This window comes from Hordeum vulgare, chromosome 3H, assembly GCF_904849725.1.
Source record: "Hordeum vulgare subsp. vulgare chromosome 3H, MorexV3_pseudomolecules_assembly, whole genome shotgun sequence".
In the NCBI taxonomy this organism is placed as follows: domain Eukaryota; kingdom Viridiplantae; phylum Streptophyta; class Magnoliopsida; order Poales; family Poaceae; genus Hordeum; species Hordeum vulgare.
This window is the reverse complement of record NC_058520.1, coordinates 209,154,650-209,174,819: the sequence shown is the minus strand read 5'-3', so window position 1 is coordinate 209,174,819 and position 20,170 is coordinate 209,154,650.

The following is a 20,170-nucleotide window of genomic DNA, read 5'->3' as shown; positions in this document are numbered from 1 at the left end:
ATTTAGAGATACAAAAAATTGGTGTTATAGTTTGGTGATAACCGAGAGAGACTTGGCAGATCTTGTGCTTAATGGTTTGAGAACTTGCATAAGAGAAAAGCTAGAAGTATATTAGTTTTTAAGTATAAACCAAGTCTTGCAAAGGGCTTTGGCTCAGGAAAGCCGAAGCAAAGATCTTAAAGAAGTTCATAGATATAAAACAGATCGTCCAGAGATGAATACGGTTGAATATGATAGTGATCACTCGGACAACGATGATGATATTTATGCTACTGAATTGTTTTGGCCCTCAAAGGCCAAACTATTTACTTGCAATGATCTGAAACCGATTCATAAGAATCCTGATGAAGAGATGAAGTTTACTTTAAACATTGTGAACTGTGATAAAACATTTGATGTTTTGTTGCAAGCTAAGATTATCACAATATCGCATGCTTTACCGCCGTCTCAAGAGGTGAAGCGGCATGCTTATTGCAAATATCATAATTATTTTTCTCATGCTACTAATGATTGCAATGTTTTTCGATGATATATGCAATCGGCCATTGATGATGGACAATTGAACTTTTCTACGATGCAAGTTGACGAACAACCCTTTCCTATGAGCACCATGGATATGGAGGGGAAGAATCTCCTCATTCGGTCGGAGGTAGAAAAATCTGCTAATAAGTTCAATGTTGTCATGGGTGAGCCCAGGAAAAGCAAGGAGGGCGAGAAGGTCTTGGGGAGACAAGTTGTGCTTGACAAACAGCCCGGTGGCATGGAGATAATTAAGATCACCATCAACAATCCTACACTTGGGGGGAAACCACAAGTGCAATAGAACACTCATGTCAAAAATTTTAAGCCCAAGAGTCGAGAGATTGGCAAGTGGAAGAAAAATGAAGCTAAAGTGCAGCGCAAGAAAATCAGACCAACTTTTGATATGTTGTTGTCCAAATAAGCCAATCAAGCGGGCGGTTCTAGCTCTAATCGGTCATCAGATTTGAAATGTTCAAGATCACCTCCAAGGAAATAATTTCAGCATCACGCAGGACCATACGGGTCATGGGCACCAGGATCATGGATGGCGCCACCCCTTATGTGTCATACCACGTGGGAATCTTCAATGGAGGATGGGGGTAGCCCCCAATGGCCCCTTATGCATTTCATCCGGAGTGAGCAGAAAAAAGAAGTTTCGTTCTTGAGAGGCTTTCTTACCCCATATGAGGTTGTTTGAAGAATCGTGTCAATCGACCAATGCAAGATAATCAAAAGAGGGTCGTCAATCAAGTGTGGTGTGCTAAGTCACCTAGTGATGCAGTAGTCGAATCAGGAAAAGGCAAGGGAAAAATCAATGTCGACTCACTCATCTTGGGCACCAAAACATTCACCATACAGCAATCGACTATGCATAGCAACACCAATGAGCCAGTACTCGCTATCATGCCAAAGCAGGTGGTTAATGACCATGAAGCAAGCACTAGACAAGCAAAGCCACGAGACCCTAAGTACACTCAGCCAAAGTGGTGTCCTCCAGGGCTAACGAAGACACAAAAGAGGTAATTACTGAGGTTGAGGAATCAAGAGATGGCAGAACAGGAGGGTGAGAAACAAAGAGATAAATTGTTCAATGACACTTGGCCCATGGTACCTAAAAAACAAGTGTGGATGACTAAACAAATAACAGATACACCGGCTTCTACATCTATCATAGCAACACCTATACCACCAAAATAGGACGATGCAGCTACGACATCGTCTTTGTCACCTATTACTTCCTCTTCACTCGAACAGATTTCAGATTCCGTGGACGCCCCTAATAACCCACAAGCATATGGGATCGCAATACTTTTCGAGGGTAGAGTATTCAACATAAATTTATAGTTTCGATACAAGGGGAGCCAAAGAATATTTGTAGGTATTAGCAGTAGAGTTTTTGATTCAACCACACTCGGGATAACAGTAGCAGTAGTAAGAGTAATAGTGATGGCAGTTTTGTAGCAGTTGTAACAGCAGTAGCAATAGTAGTAACTTAGCAAGAACAATATGTGGAAAACTCGTAGGCACTAGATCGATGATATTGTTGGATAATATTCTTCATGTATCAGTCATACATAGGGCGACACAGAACTAGCTCTCGTTCATCGATATACTGTAGGCATGTATTCCGTAAATAGTCATACGTGCTTATGGAAAAGAACTTGCATGACATATTTTGTCCTACCCTCCCGTGGCAACGGGGTCCATAAGGAAACTAAGGGAAATTAAGGCCTCCTTTTTATAGAGATCCGGAAAAAAAGCATTAACACATAGTGAATACATGAACTCCTCATACTACGATAATCACCAGAAAGAATCCCAATTATTGTCACTTTGGGTTATGCTGATCTTAACATGTATTAGGTGCACATAACTTGCAAGATCGGATCAAGAACATATATATAATGGTGAAAACATAAATGGTTCACATATGAAATCATGGCATGACAAGCATTTAGCATGGCAAAGTCATAGCAACATCAACCTCCAAACATAGTGGATACTAGGGATCAAGCCCTAACAAAACTAACTCGATTACATGATTAAACTCATCCAACTCCTCACCGACCAACAAGCCTATGAAGGGATTACTCACTTCCGGTGGAGAGCATCATGGAATTAGTGATGAAGGAGGGTTGGTGATGACGAAGACCGAAGATTTCCCTCTTCGGAGACCCAAACGGACTCCAGATTTGGCCTCCCAATGAAGAACAGGAGGTGGTGGCAGCTCCGTATCGTGGAACGCGATGAAACTTCCTCTCTCATTTTTTCTCTGAAAATGAATTTATAGTGTTGGAGATAGGGTCACCTGAGCCCCGTGGACCCCACTGCCCACTAGGCCACGCCACGAGGGCTAGCGTGCCCTGGTGCCTAGTGGGCGCCTGGGCCTCTCCTTCAGTGGGTCTTGGTTCCACTATTTTTCTTCTATTCCATAAAAAATCTCCAAAAAGTCTTGTTCCATTCCGAGAACTTCTATTTTTGCACAAAAACAACACCATGGTAGTTGTACTGAAAACAGCGTCAGTCTGGGTTAGTTTCATTCAAATCATGCATATTATAGTCCAAAACAAGAGCAAAAGTGTTACAAAAAGTATATACGATGGAGACGTATCAACTCCCCCAAGCTTAACCCATTTTGTCCTCAAGCAATTCAGTTGACAAAATGAAAGTGAAAAAGAAAAACTTTTATGAACTATCTTCTTCTTGTTTACATATACATGCTTAGAGCACCCCGGTTTTTAGCATAAATCATGACTAATCATATCAGCAATAACACTTAGAAACTATATTAGCTCATATCAATGGCATAATCAAATAACAAGCAATAATAAGATAACTCAAACGCCAACACTTTGTTAAAACAATCATAATATAATATGGCAATAGTGGTATCTCGTTAGCTCTTTCTGAGACCGTAAAACATAAATGCACAGCACCTCGAAAGTACAAGCAGCGACTAGACATTGTACTTCATGGTAGAGGAGATCCAGTCGAAGTATGAGGATGACAGCGGTGCTCTTAGGTCTGGTACTTATTTGAGAAGGTGATGACTCAAAGTAAAAATATAATAACATGAAAGTAAATATAAAGTCTCTTCATAGAGGGAAGCAGGGATTTGCAGTGGTGCAAGAGCTCATAGTGAAAATTGGAGATAAATTATTTTTGGAGGTACACCCTTCCTGTCAATATTACGACCAAGAGTTATCGGTTCCATGCTAAAAAAAATAGCGGCGGTTCCCAAGCAGTAAAAGTAATACCCCTTCACCAACAAACACACTCCACGGCTAGCCAAATCCATGGGTGTTGTCCATACCAACAACAATCCAGGGGGAGTTTTGTTTAATTATTTGTGATTTACGATTTCGGGATTGGGAGTCCCTTGTTAACAGCCCCTCTCGTGCAAGGACGAGTGAATACACACTCATAATGAGAATAACCCACTTAGAATGGAAGATATTGACCGCCCCCTGTCGCTCCATGAGCGGTCCAGGCACACAAAACAGAAGTTCATTTGAAATATTAGAGGTGGCACATGCAAATTTACTTGGAACGGCAGGATAATACCGCATATAGGTAGATATAGTGGACTCATCTGGAATAACTTTGTTTCAAGGATTTTGATGCACAAGTAGTATTCCCTCTTAGTAGAGGCAAATACTAGCAAATAGGTTGGGAAGCGACCAGCTAGAGAGCGAAGACGGTCATGAACATGCTTATGAATAATTATCGTTGCATACTAGCATGAGTAGTATATAAACACCATGAACATAAATATCGTGCAGGCTATGTTGGTTTTGATTCAACTACATGCGTGAACATGTGCCAAGTCAAGCCACTCGAACATTTGGAGGAGGATACCGTATCATCGTACTACATCACAACCATTTTAATGCATGTTGACATACAAGATAAATCATTATCCACTCCTAGCTACTCAAGCATGGCATGAACAACAATAATCTCTAATTCTCATTGGAAACATGTTTGGTCATAATACGCTAAATCCTAGATACTCATCTAAACATATTTACAAAAACCAAAACAAGTTGTGTTCATACCCACTTCTCTCTGCCGCAGTCACTTCATCAAATGTCGTTATTATTGCCTTTCACTTGCACGACCGAACAAGATGAAAATAATGATAGTGCAAGAGTGTCGTGGACTAAGCATATTTACACGGAAAATAATGATATCTGCAACATTTTATTCAAAAGGAAAAGATAAAGTAGTATGGGCTCTTTATTAGATCAATAACAATGCATATGAGAGACACTCAACATTTTCATCGTGGTCTTCCCCTTGGGTACAACTCAATAAAAGGAAAATAAATTCAGAGAAACACACTAAAATATTTTTGGAGTTTTGAGTTTTTCTAGAAGAAAGCAAAGAAGGAAAAAGTAAAACGGGAAAAACTATTTACACGGGAAAGCTCCCAACAAGTAAAATAAGAAAAGAGAAATATTTTGGGTTTTCTATAAGTTTTTTCAAACACACAAGAAGAAAGCAAGAAAATAAATCTAACATGGATAATACAATGCAAAAGTGTGAACACCGACACCTAGAATATGTGAGAATGAATGTAAAGTCGGTGGAAACACGTCATCTCCCAAGCTTAGGGTTTTGGCCTAGCTTGGTAATCACCACCCGTAATGGCGTGGATAATAGTGAGAATGGTAACTCATGGAAGCCGTGGGTGTAGCCACCACGGCCTTATGGGCAGCCTCCACTGTCGTGTTGTACTCATGCACCTTCCTCTCATAGACGTAATACCTTCCTCTTCCGTGATAATTAAAGAGGGAAGGTGCAGGCAAAATAACGGGCACAATAGATTTCTTATTAAACATTACATTGTAATTATAATCAGTAGGTGTGGCCTTTATGAACTTGTGGTGCTTCATGGCCTCAAAATCTAATTACTTGGTAGGAAGAATAGGATCACTAGACCGCGGTGACACGCTACACTTCTTAGCTAAACGGGAGGCATAAATCCCGCCAAAAAATGGCCATTGTCACAGTTACACTGCAACCTGCTGCTACGATTTCTCCAGTATTGTAGTATTTAATTCCAGTTAACGTAGTATATAGGATACTCGAGTCTAGGGCACATAAGGAACTACACTCCTACTTGCCCATTATGAATTTCCCATTAAAGAGTGCTAGGTAACGGATTGAAGGGAAATGTGTGCTGTTTATTCTACCTTGAGTCACTCCCCTATCTTCACCAAAGCAAAAACTAGTTAAAAATGCCTCATATTCAGATTTTGGCGGTTCGTCTATCGAACCCGAACATGGAATTTTACATGCATCGAAGAAATCATCTAGATACATGGTGAAGGCATTTTCATAAATGCTAAAGGTGACTCTGAATTCTTGGGGATAAAATTTAAACCCCTTAGTGAAAGTTTCGGTAATATGATAATGTTGTGCGCACTTATCAGCGATGAAGGGTGTGAGCTCAGTATTATGAATGTATTGCTCAAACTCTTCCTTAATTCCTGCACCCAACACCAAGTCGTCTCTTGGCCAAAGGCAGTATTTGCTGTGGGCTTCTCGCATCAAACTTTCACTTGGCTCAGCATAAGACCATCGTATCGGAGCCTCACTCGATGATGCCTCCGAGGACTTCCTCCTCGAAGAACTCCTCGAAGAACCAGCTCATTATTCCTACATACAAATTTCTGAAAAAAATTGGGCCACAACATAAAGTTAACAAAACTTCACAAGAATGATAGCAACTACTCATAAGGATGCCTAGAACCTAAAACAAGCATTCAAACTACTTGGAACTTCAAGAATTCAACATGCAAGATCATCTACAGCAGCACCTAGGGTAGCTTATTACTTCTAAGATAAACCACTAAAGCAAAAAAACTAATTGGAGGAGTGAGGGGATTACATACCAAGGAGCAATCCCCCAAAACAGTTTCAAAAACAGAGTTTCGAGAAAAGAGATCAAAATCTACGGGTTTGAGAGCAAGAACACGAGAGAGAGATATAGGGATTTTTTTCTAGAGATAAGTGACGAAGTGAGCTGAAGGGATAAGTGAGGGGGTTCCCGAGGGGCCCACTACCCACCAGGGCGCGCCTGGTGGGGGTGGCGCACCCTGGTGCCTATGGACACCTGGGACACCCCCTTGTGATGTTTTCAGTGTGAAATATTTTCAAATATTCATAAAAAAATCATGTGAAAATTTTAGGTCACTTGGAGAACTTTTATTTCTGGGCACTTTTTTATTGCACAGAGAATTCAGAAAATAGGGTAAACATGGTATTTATTGTATTTAACTAAAAATAACAGGAAAACTAAAGTGGGTACACAAAGCTGTGCCTACTGAATTCATCGACCTCATGCCTCTTGAAAATGATTCATTAACAAGGTTGACGAAGTCTTATTAAGAACCACTTCCAATTAGCATGATCCCGAAGAATTTTCGTAAAACACTAAGTTACCTCAATGGGGATGTGCATATCCCCAACAATAAGTATCTCATATTTAATTTTGGCAGCAGGTAGAGGTAGTTGAAAACTTCAATTGGTGATAGTCACAGATTTTTTAATAACATTAACACCATTCACATGGAACTGTTTCCTCGTAAAATGCATCGTATGTTCTTTACCATTGACATGAAAAGTGACTTCTCTTTTACTGCAATTAATAAAAACCCATGCAGTATTTAAGAAAGGTCTACCAAGGATAATCGACATGTTGTCATCCTCGGGCATATCAAGTATAACAAAGTTTGAAGATACTAACATTTGCAACAACAACGAGTACACCCTCACAAATACCGATAGGTATGGCAGTTGATTTTTCAGCCATTTGCAATGAAATTTTAGTAGGTGTGAGTTTATTCAAGTCAATTCTTTTGTATAAAGAGAAAGGCATAACACTAACACCAGCTCCTAAATCACATAAAGCAGTTTTCACATAGTTTCTTTTGATAGAACATGGTATAGTTGGTATGCCTGGATCTCCAAGTTTTTAGGTACTCCATCCTTAAAAGAATAATTAGCAAGCATGCTAGAGATTTCATCTTCGGGTATTTTTATTTTATTAGTGATGGTGTCTTCCATGTACTTAGCATAAGGGGCCATCTTTAAAAGATCGATTAAACGAGTATGCAAAAAGACTGCCTAAGCATTTCAGCAAAGCGTTCAAATTCTTCATCATCTTTTTTTAGTTGGTTTATGTGGATAGGGCATGGGTTTTTGAACCCATGGCTCTCTTTCTTTTCCATGTTTTCTAGCAACAAAATGTATTTTATCATAACGTTTATTCTTAGGTTGTGGGTTATCAAGATCAACAGCAGGTTCTATCTCAACATCATCATATGATCCTTTATCATTGTCAGGTTGAGCCTCTACATGAGCATCATCATTATCATTTTCATTATTACTAGGTGAATGCTCACTATCAGATTGAGTTTCAGCATGAGAGATAGAGATATCATTAGCATTATGAGAAGGTTTTTCTACTTCAGGTTCACTAGAAGTATGCAAGGTCCTATCGTTTTTCTTTTTTTCTTCCTAGAAGGACTGGGTGCATCAACATTAATTATTTTTATTCTTGTTCAGTTCTTTTAGGATGACCTTCTAGATATAGTGGATCTTGAGTCATTGTTCCTCCTCTAATCATTACTCTAACAAGATGATCATTCAAATTATTATTCATTTTGTGAAGTAGCTCACTTTGAGATTTAGAAACTTGTTCTAGTTGGGTTTGAACCATAGAAGCATGTTTTCCTACACGTCTTACATCATTGGTGATTCTAAATAACAAGTCACTTAAGCAAGCAATCATATCAGAGTTTTGTTTCAATTGTTTCATAACATAGGAGTTGAAATGATCTTTCTTTATAATATAATTATCAAACTCATATAAGCATTGACTAGGATGTTTATTGTAAGGGGTGTCACCTTCATCAAACTTTAAAAGATAATTTACCTCCACCACATGTGGTGGTGTGTCGAGACCATTTATTTCTTCGATAGGTGATAAATTCTTAACATCTTCAGCTTTAATGCATTTTTCCTTCATACATTTCTTTGCCTCTTGTATAGTTTCAGGACTAAGGAATAAGATGCTCCTCTTCTTTGGAGTGGGTTTAGGCAGCGATTCAGGAAGTGTCCATTTATCATAATTCTTCAATATATTAGTCAATAATTCCTCAGCTTGTTTGACAGTTCGTTTCCTGAAAACACAACGAGCACAACTATCTAGGTGGTCCCTAGAAGCATCGGCCAGTCCATTATAAAATATATCAAGTATTTCATTCTTCTTAAGAGGATGATCAGGAAAGGCATTAAGTAATTGGAGAAGCCTCCCCAAGCTTGTGGGAGACTCTCTTCTTCAATTTGCACAAAGTTAAATATTTCCTCTAAGGCAGCTTGTTTCTTATGAGCTGGAAAATATCTTTCACAGAAGTAATAAATCATATCCTCGGGACTACACACACAACCAGGAGCAAGAGTGTTGTACCAAGTTTTAGCATCACCCTTTAATGAGAATGGAAATAATTTGAGAATATAGTAGTAGTGAATTTTCTCATCATGAGCAAATAGGGTGGCTATATCGTTTAACTTAGTGAGATGTGCCACAACAATTGCATTTTCATAGCCATGAAAAGGATTAGATTCAACCAAAGTAATTATCTCTCGGTTGACAGAGAATTCATAATCATTATCGGTACCAAAGATAGGTGAAGTGGCAAACTTAGGATCATGTTTCATTCTAGCATTCAAGGATTTTTCTTTCAACTTGCATAGTAGTTTATTAAGATCTTCTCTATCCTCACAAGTAAGAAAGTATCTAGCAATTTCTTCATCCATAACATAACCTTCAGCTATTTCAGGCATTTCAATTCTAGGATAGTCATGTCTAAAAGGTGTTTTAATGTTTTCAGTTTCAAAGATTTCGTTAGTTTCAGCATGCTCAATTTCTTTAGCTCTAGCAAGTTGTTCATAAAAAAATTCACTTAGTGGCACTGTATCATCAAGCAAGGTACTAGCATCATCATTAGCATCATTCATAATAGAGGTAGTATCATCAATACCTTGCGACATGTCAAGATTAATAGCATTTGGTGGTTGTGTTGCAAGTCTATTCAAACAGAGGGTGAACCAAGTGTTGGATGGCAGTTCCTTACCTCCCCTCATCTTAGAGGGAACAATCTTGGTTCTTGGATCTCTCAGATTCTTTAGAGTGATCAATACATAGATATCCCAAGTGACTCAACAAATATAGCTGTGGTCCCCGGCAAGGTACCAGAAAACGCTCTTGATAACCCAAAAGTATATGGGATCGCAATAGTTTTTTAGGGTAGAGTATTCAACCCAAATTTATAGATTCGACACAAGGGGAGCCAAAGAATATTTGCAGGTATTAGCAGCTGAGTTGTCAATTCAAACACACTTAGGGATTTAGTATCTGTAGCACAGTGATCAGTAGCACAATAATATGATAGTTTTGATAGCAGCGTAACAGTAGCAATAGTAACGGTAACTATGATAGTAGTTGTAACAGCAGTAGCAACAGTGGTAACTTAGCAAGACAATATGTGGAAAACTCGTAGACACTTGATCGGTGATATTGCTGGATAACATTCATCATGTATCAATCATAACATAGGGCGACGCATAACTAGGTCCCGTTCCTTAATATACTCTAGGCATGTATTCCGTAAATAGTCATACGTGCTTATGGAAAAGAACTTGCATGACATCTTTTGTGCTACCCTCCCGTAGCAGCGGGGTCCATAAGGATATTAAGGGATATTAAGGCCTCCTTTTAATAGAGAACTGGAACAAAGCATTAACACATAGTGAATACATGAACTCCTCATACTACGGTAATCACCGGAAAGAAAACCAATTATTGTCACTTTGGGGTAAGCGGATCCTAACATGTAGTAGGTGCATATAACTTGCAAGATTGGATCAAGAACATAGATATAATGGTGAAAACATAAATGGTTCACATATGAAATCATGGCACTCGGGCCCTAATGACAAGCATTAAGCATGGCAAAGTCATAGCAACATCAATCTCCAAACATAGTGGATACTAGGGATCTAACACGTAGTAGGTGCATATGACTTGCAAGATCATATCAAGAACATAGATATAATGGTGAAAACAAAAAAGGAACATGGAATTGACGATGAAGGGGGGTTGGTGATGACGAAGACCGAAGATTTCCCTCTCCGGAGCCCCAAACGGACTCCAGATTTGGCCTCCCCGTGAAGAACACAATGTGGCGGCGGCTCCGTATCATGAAACGCGATGAAACTTCCTCTCTCATTTTGTTCTTCAAAAATAGGAATTTATAGTGCTGGAGATAGGGTTAGTAAAGCTCCGTGGGCCCCACTACCCACCAAGTCGCGCCAGGGGGGCGGCGTGCCCTGGTGCCTAGTGGGCGCCTCGGGCCTCCCCTCAAGTGGGTCTTGGTTCCAGTATTTTCCTTCTATTCCATCAAAAATCTCCAAAAAGTTTTGTTCCATTCCGAGAACTTTTATTTCTACACAAAAGAAACACCATGGTAGTTCTACTGAAAATAGTGTCAGTCCGGGTTAGTTTCATTCAAATCATGCAAATTAGATTTCAAAACAAGAGCAAAAGCATTAGGAAAAGTAGATACGATGGAGACGTATCATCCCGTGAGGAGGAAGATGGTATGTTGGACTATGGGTCTACACCAGTTCATGAAGGTATGGATATCAATCTGGTGTATTATTTACCCGCTGAGTTCCGTGTTGTTGATGAAGAAGGAGAAGTGGCTCGGCTAGATTTTGGTCCTATAAATGCTATCTTTGAGAAGCCAAAAGAGCGGGTGGCGCACTTGAAACCATCGTACCTCAGAGGTCATATTAACGGGTCACTGCTTGCTGGGATGCTTGTTGATGGTGGTGGTGAGGTGAATCTTATGCCCTATTCGGTCTTAAAGAAGTTGGGCATGCCCAATGAAGATTTGCTAAAGACTAATATGGTTCTTAATGGATTTGAAGGCAAAGAGAAAACTGAAGCCAAAGGTGTGATGTATGTGGAGCTTACAATCGGAAGCAAAACTTTGGTTACTGCATTCTTTGTCGCCGGGTGCAAGGTAACTACAATGTGATTTTAGGTCGCGATTGGGTTCATGCAAACCATTATGTGCCATCTACTATGCACCAGTTTTTAATTCAGTGGGTTGATGACAAAGTGGAAGTAATTCATGTGGATAATTCGGCTTCTGTTGCTTTGGCCGATGCATCGATGGATTGGCAGCATCCCAATGCTACTTGCTTTATGGGGCATGACCTATTAGAGTTTGATTTTCTCAGCGCTACAAAGAATGGTTTTGTGCCTGTCTCTTTAAAGTCGGTTGGTGGCAATAAGCTCCAAAGTATAATGTATTTAAATGGGTCCTAATTCTGAGTGGTTACAAAAGCGACTTACAAAATATAGGTCCAATGTGAACGATATGTATGAGTCTATAGAATAATTAGATGATATGAATAAACTTGGACAAGGTTTTACATCGGCCGATCCATTAGAAGAGATAGATATAGTAGATGGTTCAATTTCTAGGCTCACGTTTGTAAATGGAAATTTCAGAGCCAATCATAAAGCTAAGTTGATTGAGTTACTCAAAGAATATGTTTGCTTCTTTGCATGGGAATATCATGAGATGCCAGGTTTAAGCTGAGAACTATTGGGGCATCGGTTACCTATAAAGGCCGGTTTTAGACCATACAAGCAATTGGCCAGAGAGTTTAATCCAAAAATATATGACCGAATCAAGGAAGAGATCGGTCGTTTTCTTAAAACTAATTTTATTAGACCTTGTAGGTATGCCGAGTGGATTTGTAACATTGTACCCATGGATAAGAAAGGCTCCGGCAAGTTTAGGGTGTGCATTGATTTCAGAGATTTAAATATAGCTACGCCCAAAGATGAGTATCACATGCCCATAGCTGATATGCTTATCAATGATGATTCTCGACATAAGGTCATTAGTTTTCTTGATGGTAATGCGTGGTATAACCAAATTTTTATGGTCGAAGAGGACATGTTCAAAACGGATTTTCGGTGCCCTAGCTTCCTTGGTGTGACGCCCCGGTAAATTAAGCTACAGTAAACCTACACTAATGATGCCACGTCATCATAAATTATATCGTTGATCTCGTGTTAGTTGAAACCGAGTCAAAGTTCGAAGTTTAAAAATAAATCAAACGGGAAAATTTTTATAATGTTTAAAATAAAAATTGTCGGGGAAGTTATTAAAAAATTTCTAACAAGTTATAAAAGTCAATCGGACATTTTAAAGTTATTACAATATATAATTAAAACAGGAGCCATATGTATATAAAAAATTAATTAAAGAAAGTAATGAAAAAAGTAAAAAAAAACTAAACACCCCCCCCGGCCCAACTGGGCCTAGTGGCCCACCTGGCCAGCCCCCCAACGGCCCACTACAACCGCTTGGGGGTATAAGACCCCCACGGGCAACCCTAGGCGCCGGCCCCCGCTCCCCCACTCCCTCTCCTTGCCCCGCCGCCAGGAGCCCCTCGCTCACCCCACCTACCGAGCCCCCTGCTCCCGCTCGATCCCCACCCGGGGGCGCTCCACCTCACCGCAACTCCCACCAACCGCCTGACCCCGCTCGCCCTCACCCAGGCCTCCCGCTCAATCCCCCTGGGATCCCGTCGGATCCCAGCGCCCCATGTCCCGCTCGTCAGCGCCTCCCCTGGGATCCCATTGCCCCCTGATCCAGCGCACCCTCTCGATCTCCCCCTGCTCCCTCCTCGCGAGGCGAGCCCCTCCTCCGAGGATCTCTCTCCCCCGTCGGACAGACCCCCCTGCCTCCACCCACCGCGCTGCCCCTACCACCCACCTCCGACGCAGCACCTCCCCGGCGGCACCTCACACGTCGCTAGGGCCTCCCCCACGCTGCCACCAGATCCCGTCGCCCTACGTGCACCTCCTCATGCCGACCTTCCTCCCAGACCGGCCAGATCCACCTGCCCCGAGCCACCGGCCGGCCCCTCCGGCGTTCCCCTCCGGCGACCTCCGCACCGGTCGGTCCCGACGGCCCCTTCCGCCGGCCCCATCGTCACCAACCTCGCCGGGATCGTCACCGCCACCACCTCGTCCTCCTCCACGCCGGATCCGACGTCGTCTTCTCCGCACCTCCCAAGAACTCCGGCTACACGGGCCCTCTCGTCAACGTCGGTGAGCCCCGGGCCCCGGCCATTCTCTCCTCCTTCCTCTCCCGGTTCCGTTCCGGCAATAGGCGCTCCGTTCCGGCGTCGTTGAGATCATGTAGGTGTAGGTGTAGATAGCCCCCTCTCTCTGTGTTGAGATGAGAGAGATGAGCACACAGATGCCACACAGGTTAGAGATGAGATGCGAGAAAAAGAAAAGAAAAATATATTGTAAAGGTGTATGTATGTATGTATTAGATGTCGTATGTATTTTGTATGTATCGTGTATGTATTGTGTATGTGTATATGCATGTATGTACATAGAATACGTTATGTTTAATTTGTGTGTGTAAATTGTATGTGGCCTATGTCACTTACCGGTGGGGCCAACCCACCCCACTGTCTATGACACGGAGGCCCCATACCCTCTTTTAAGAAAAATGAAAATAAAAATATAAAAATAAAATATATTTTTATTAAATAAATAAATAAATAATTAGATATATTATTTAATTAGTTAGTTAATTAATTAAATGGATAAATAGGTAATTAGAATAATTAGAGTATGACACCTGGGTCCCCCACTAATTTAATATGATTAATTAATATTTAATCTTAATTAATAACTTGTCTCTATGACGCATGGGACTCACTCGTCAGTTGACCGGTCAACTGCTGATGTCAGCATGGCATCATGCTGATGTCATATTAGCATTTAATTAAATTAACTAAATCTGTTTTTAATTCCTAAATAATTAATAAAATTTTAAAAATTAATATAAAATAATCCGTAAGTCAAATCAAAATACTTTCAACATGAAAGTTGATCAGCAGAACGAGACGAACCCGGATACACGGTCCATTCGTGTGTCACGCGTCCCTAGCATAGCAAACATGAAACTTTTCCATCGTTTTCCATCTCACCGGTAGTAGCCAGAGACCCGGAAAATATCGTCAGATATTCTTCCGACCCGTCTATGACGGATGTTGCTGCGTTAGCTCATGTCTAGCCTGCATCTTGCCATGTCATGCATTGTATTGCACCGTTGCTATTATTTATTATTTCTTCCCCCTCTTCTTACCGGTAGACCCCGAGACTGAAGCTGCTGTCGGGTACATCTACGACCCTGCCGATCAGTCCTTTGCCGCAGAGCAGCAAGGCAAGCAAACCCCCTTGATCATCCCTATATCGCCTATGTCTTTCTCCCTCATGCTTGCATTAGTATTTTGCTACTGTTGTAGTTAGCTCCTATATCTGATGCATAGCCTATTTTTGATGAACTCCTACTTTCAGTAATGTACTTTAAATCTGCTTGGTATAGGTGGAGCAGTCATCCCTTCTGACCCCGTAGTCCAGTTGTCCCGCTTTGCTTTCAAATCTCGATCCCTAATCGACGAGCCAGACCCGACACAACACATACACCCCCCTTAGTTGTACGACGCTACACAGATACTATCGGGTACCGAGGGTGACACCTCGCTAAGTACTCCTGATGATATCTCTGTAGTATAGCTAGTCGATCGTGGTTATCGAGGATGATTCCTCTTTCACCATTCTTGACGATGCCTCTGTCGTGCAACCCCTCAAGTGTGGGACCCCCGAGGGTGATTCCTCTAAGCCCACCTTGACGGATACATCGTTCGGAATCCAAGGAGGGTGATACTTCAGATTCCCCCCGATGTTACAACCACACAGTTACTCGACCATGTTACAGGGATCATTGGTGATTAGTTATTAGACGGGTGGATTCCCGCGAGATTGTGTCGATGGCCTAATTAAAATGATAATGGATTTGGGTATTTGATCTGGGTTGATTGGAGACCTTTTCGCACTAACCGGCTACGCGGGAAGAATTATGGGTACTCGATGTACAGCCGAAGCTTTCCAGATGTCAGCAATGTAGTGGCGCGCGCCCGAGTGGTCCCGAGATGCATCGCGCTTGTGATTAAGGGATGCTAAGACTGACGTCGGCCGCCCATGCATCGTGCAGGAGCGCGAAGGGGAAGTGGGCCCATGAACCCTTTGTGCTTAGGAGTTAGACCGGCGGGTTGGCCTCTCTATTGAGTCTTAGGTGGGGTTGCAATGTGTCGATATTCCGAGGCCGGGCATGACCCAAAAAAGTGTGTCCGGCCAGAGTATTATCGAGCGTGACGGAAAATGTGGTGCACCCCTGCAGGGATGAAAATTAACTATTCGGATAGCCGTGTCCACGGTTACAGGACGACTTGGAGTTGTGCCCTGATCTTATACAACTACAATTGTTACTTACCTGGAATTAGTTGCCTCGGGATTGCTTCCTCGCAGGGAGTCGAGGGAGGATCTCTGGGTGTGACCTCACTTTAATATTGTTGCAACAATATGACTATTAATTGTGTTACCTTGCTCTATTCCCGTCTATTGCTGCAAGACCCTGAAGATGCTAGTCTTCGATAGGACTAGGCCTTCTCCCTCTATTCTCGCATTGCTGCAGTCAGTCCACATATAAAACCCCTTCTTTGATACTAGTGCATACTTAGCATAGTTCTGATGTAAGTCTTGCGAATACTTTGGATGAGTACTCACCGTTGCTTTGCTCCCTTGATCCGTTGATGCGACCATATGATGGAGCCCAGGAGATGGAGTTTCCTGCCGACGTCTGCCCCCCGATGATGTCTTCTTCGTGGAGGCCGCTGAAGAATAGGAGTAGTTAGGAGGTTCCCAGGCAGGAAGCCTCGCCTCGTTCGATCGTGTTTTCTTTTGTGCTAGCCTTCTCTAAGGCGTCCATTGTTTTATGTTTGTACTCAGATATTGTTGCTTCCGCTGACTCGTGTGTTTATCAAGCTTTTGTATTCTAGCCCTCGAGGCCCCTGGCTTGTAATATGAAGCTTGTCTTATTTTATTTGTGTCTAGAGTTGTGTTGTGATATCTTCCCGTGAGTCCTTGGGTTTGATCATATGCATTTGCGTGTATGATTAGCGTACGATTAAACAGAGGGCGTCACACTTGGTTTATTTGAGTGGATGGTGATGACCTTTGGATTAAAAAATGTTTGTGCCACATATCAAAGGGATATGAATTTGATTTTTCATACTCGATGTTATATATACTTGAGGTTTATATTGATGATATTGTCGTCAAATCGAATCCTGTTGAATCTCATCTAGCTGATTGTGTTTAGCCTTTGAAAGAACGAAAAAGTATGGTGTGAAAATGAATCCTTTAAAATGTGCATTTGGCATGTCAGCTCGCAAGTTTTTCGATTTCATTATTCATGAAAATGGCGTAGAGATTGATCCGGAGAAGATATAGGCTATACAAAAAGTGCAGGCTCCAACATGAAAGAGAGATATGCAAAATTTCCTTGGCAAAGTCAATTATTTGAGGAGATTCATAGCTAACTTGTCAGGGAAAGTTGATGCATTCAATCATATCCTTCGGTTAAAGAATGATGCCAATTTTATGTGGGGGGCAACAAGTTGCATTTTATTTGATCAAGAAATATCTGTGCACACCTCCAATGATGAAAGTGCCCAAGCATAGGGAGCCATTTAATCTTTACATTGCAGCAAAGGAAGGTATTATTGGTGCTGTTTTGACTCAGGAGATCGAAAGAAAAGAGCATGCTATTACATATTTGAGCCGACGTTTATTGGACGTTGAGACAAGGTATACATTTATTGAAACATTATGCATGTGGTTATATTATGCTTGCACAAAATTGAGACATCACCTAGTGCCGAGTGCTTGCATAATAGCTTGTCAAACCGATGTCATTAAGTACATGTTACATAGACCAATTCTTAGTGGTAGAATTGGTAAATAAGCTTATGATTTAATTGAATATGATTTGGCCTATGAGTCTCTCAAATCTATGAAGGACCAAATAGTTGAAAATTTTATTTTTGAGCATTGGATTACTAACAAGCATGATGTTGATATAAACCTTGTCTCATTAGTACCGTGGAGGTTATATTTTGAAGGTTCACTTTGTAGCAATGGCCAAGGTGTTGGTGTTGTTTATATATCTCCTCGTGGTGCTGTTTTTGAAGCCTGATGTCGCTTAGAATATTTTTGAACAAATAACTGGGCCGAATATGAAGCATTGTTATTCAGCCTAGAGATGTTGCTCGCTATAGGTGCTACACATATTAAGGCTTTCGGTGGTTCGTTATGAGTGCTACAACAAATATCGAGAGTTTTTCAATGTTGTGACGAATCGCTTAATGTTTAACTTGATAATTTTCTAGATATAATTCCTATTTTGGATTATTTTAGCATTGCACATATATCCAGACATGACAATTAGAAAGCAAATGATTTGGCACAACAAGCATCCGGCTATCATGTTTATCATGGCATGTTTCATATTTCTCAAAAGCCTATGTCTTGCTTTGCCAACATAGGAGAGGCCGAATCGGAATCCTCCACTTCGGCCGCTAACAAAAAATCTAGTGCAGGTGAAAATCTAGACTGGAGGAACCCACTATTGATTACTTGTATAATCCGAGTGAAAGGGTGGACACGGTTGTTCGGTGTATGGATTTCAAATATACAATGAGGGATGATGACCTTTATCATTGAACAGTTAATGATCTTCTTTTAAAGTGCTTGGACGAAGACCAAGCTAGAGTTTCTATGGGAGAGGTACATGAAGGTATTTGTGGAACTCAACGGTCGGCTCCCAATATGAAGTGGTTATTGCGATGCGCTGGGTTTTATTGACCAACGATGATTAATGATTGCTTCAAATATTATAAAGGATGTGAGGCTTGTCATAAGTTTGGTGATATTCAATTGGTTACTGCTGCCATGTTACATCCTATTATCAAATTATGGTCTTTTAGAGGGTGGGGCTTAGATTTCATTGGAGAAATTCATCTGTCCTCATCAAAGGGGCATCGGTTCGTATTGGTGGCAACCGATTATTTCACTAAATGGTCTGAAGCTATACCTCTCAAGAACATGACACGTGTGGAGGTAATTTAATTCATAACCGAGCACATTATTCATAGATTCGGCATTCCTCAAACATTAACTACAGATCAAGGTTCATCTTTCATGTCACATCAAGTTAGAGAATTTGCCGAATCTTATAAGATAAAGTTACTCAATTCCTCTCCGTATTATGCCCAAGCTAATGGACAGGTTGAGTCTAGCAATAAAATATTAAGCAAGCTCATCAAGAAGAATACTGAGGATAATCCAAGAAAATGGCATGAGTTGTTGTTCGAAGCTTTGTGGACTCATAGAATCTCGAAGCACGGTGCTACAAAGCTAACCCCTTATGAGATGGTATATGGTCAAGAGGATGTTTTGCCACTGTAAGTGAATTTGAGTGCTTTAAGAATAGCCAAACAAAATGATTTACGGTAGTGGATTTTATAACTTGATGATGGACAATATTGATGAAGATTCTCGATAAACATTTGGTTGCTTTAAAGGCCATAGAGAGAGACAAGTTGGGAGTGTCAAGAGCTTATAATAAAAGGTTCAAGTTGAAGAATTTTCAAGTTGACGATCTCGTGTGGAAAGTGATACTGTCGATTGGTTCAAGAGATAAAAAAATTCGAGAAGTGGTCTCCAAACTGGGAAGGTCCTTATAAAATTACAAGAGTAGTTCCCGGAAACTCATATTTCGTGGAATCCATTTAAGGGACAATGTTACCTCGAGCTCTCAATGGTAAATATCTGGAAAAAAATACCACCTCAGTGTGTGGCAAGAAGCCTAAGTAAGCAATGGCCGATATACGATTATCACCCTTAGTATAAAAATGATCCATACATGATTATCGCCTTGAGAAGTATAAATGGATGATGGAGTGTTGGCATCGTCCTTAGAACAAATACATTGCACATTATTTTTCGGCATACGAGATTTGCCAAAAACAAGGGGACATGTGTTGACACCAGGTTTTGACACGGAAGAAAACATTATTAAGATGGATTCAAATGAAGAAGTGCTCTACATGAAAAAGTTATGTAGTGTTGACATTAACATCTTTGACATTTGGGCCATCGATGTACAATCTCATCTCGACGATCGAAACTATGCTCAAAGTAATAATATTTCATATTTGGAGTATTATTCGTCCAATTAAGCCCCCAAGACGACCTCGTATGAGAAAATGTTCAGCACAGATTGTCTTCGTCTCATCGAAACGATAGATTTTGATATAAGTCATCTAGATCCGTGATCGTATGCAAAAGTTAGAGCCATCAAAGTGCAGCCCTACTACGAGGCAAAAAGTGACGCGAAGGATCACACAACCACATAGGTGATGTTCGATGGGTCGTGTGAGCTGTTCGGCCCTTAAGATGGCCTCTAATGGAAAAAATCTACAACATGAAAAAGTTTCAACGACCGATATATATATATATATATATATATATATATATATATATATATATATATATATATATATATATATCGTCTCAATCCTAGGTCATATGCAACCTCGAGAGGTAAAACAAGATCAGACTAAAGTT